We start from the raw sequence: 1,715 nt of genomic DNA, 5'->3' as shown, positions 1-1,715 counted from the left end.
GTGTGTGTGTGTGTGTGTGTGTGTGTGTGTGTGTGTGTGTGTGTGTGAGAGAGACATGACTGTCCAGCCAACTGGGTCTGTACTAACAGAGGGATTATCGTGGAGGAAGATTACTGTGGCACAAGAGTCTATAAGCAGCCACAATCAGGGACAGTGACTGTATGAACACACACACACACACACGACACAACGTTACAACAGCACTCATGTAATTTCTACCGCTTTACACACATGCATTTTACGGAATATGCTAATCTGGGAAGTATAGTTGCACCACCACAATAAAAGCATGCAAGAACAGATTTGGCAACTCCTGAAAAAGGGGCTTTGATTACAGAAATGTTGTCATTTTGGAAGGTTGGTTGTGACACAGTATGTCTTACAATAAAGGCCTTTACACAGCTGAGGCCTGCAGCAGCTGATAGTGAGAGAAGAGATAGAGATTTGGGTGAGGCAGAAAGAAAAGAGTAGGTGGTTACATTTTATGGGGGGGGAAACAAAAACTCAACAAACACATTTGAAATGAAGCGACACAGAAAGGTGATTTGATTATTGTGTTAATTTCATGACTAAAACCTTTGAAATGCAGCAATCTAGCATTGTCTTTACTCATTGTTTTCTACCCTCATCGAAGGGTTTTCGTAAATAATCCCATAAATCGAGTCCTGGTTCAGGATCAACAATGAAACTGACTTTTACAACAATGCAACGCACCGAGGAAACTCTCCTGCTCTCTTTTCTCAACTTTCTCCAAGTGTCACAGCACCAGCGAGGCCCTGCTCGCTCACTTCCAGGACAAAATAACACTTTTTGTTCACGGGCACTTCTTACCTTAAAATGAGACGTTTTGCAGCGTTTCACTGCGGCTACATGTGCTATATTTTCTTTACTCCCAGGTTTTTATTTCACGTCGACAATCCAAAAGGAGTGCAAACGGCCGAAAGAAGCGGTTCCTAACGTGGAATCTCAGTCTTCCGTCTGTCCCATACCGATTAACTACTTCACCCGCACAAAGTCCTCCGCTGTGCTGCTTTGTATTCCTTTAAAACACGAGGACACACCGCCAGCTGACAAAGGCTGCTTAATATGGCGGAGTGAGAGCCAAGCAGACCAGTTATAATATCCACAAATCACCGCCCGCTGATGGGTCAGGGTTGCCCCGAAAGACGCACAACAATAGCCCGACTAGTGCCGAGGAACCGACGAGGCCAGGGAAGGAATAACGCTGCGTTCAGGTACTCAGATTAGACTCGTACATCCGGGTTTTTTTTGTGGTTAAAATATATATTTTTTGAAACGTTTATCCTTTCTTGTGATTCACAAAAAGCAAATAGTATTATTAAGAAAGTCTGAAAACATACCATATTTAAAGTCCTAGGGTTTCTTATCTTGTTAATATAATTTAATTTAACTTTAAACCCTGTGTAGATAACACATATTGGCCTATCACCATAAATAATAGCATGTATTTTATGGTTCATGTTGTCCTTTATAAATAAGAGCTGCAATTTAAGATTACTCTAATTATCAATTCAGCAAATTATACTTTTTTCAATTACTGGTTTTGTTTTATAAAATGTCTTAAAATAGAGAAACATTACTGTCAATTGCTTGTTTTTTCTGTCAGAAACGCAAAAATGTAATGATAGCTTATAAAACAGAGAAAATCTGTAAATGATCCCAATTAAATATACAGAAGAAGTTCATGATGATTT

At 39.9% G+C, this 1,715-nt stretch overlaps 1 protein-coding gene across 1 annotated transcript in view; it reads right to left on the bottom strand.

Annotated features, from left to right (window-relative positions):
- The window catches only part of yes1 (YES proto-oncogene 1, Src family tyrosine kinase), a 22,747-nt gene extending 21,545 nt beyond the window's left edge, over nt 1-1,202 (bottom strand). The window contains exon 1 of the mRNA XM_031865242.1: nt 832-1,202. The gene's annotated coding sequence lies outside the window, so the exon portion shown is untranslated. The remainder of the gene's footprint in view (nt 1-831) is intronic.
- Between the last annotated feature and the right edge of the window lie 513 nt (nt 1,203-1,715).

Source organism: Anarrhichthys ocellatus, unplaced genomic scaffold, assembly GCF_004355925.1.
Source record: "Anarrhichthys ocellatus isolate YVR2014 unplaced genomic scaffold, GSC_Weel_1.0 scaffold32, whole genome shotgun sequence".
NCBI classification, from domain to species: Eukaryota; Metazoa; Chordata; class Actinopteri; order Perciformes; family Anarhichadidae; genus Anarrhichthys; species Anarrhichthys ocellatus.
This window is presented reverse-complemented; position numbering and strand designations above follow the sequence as displayed.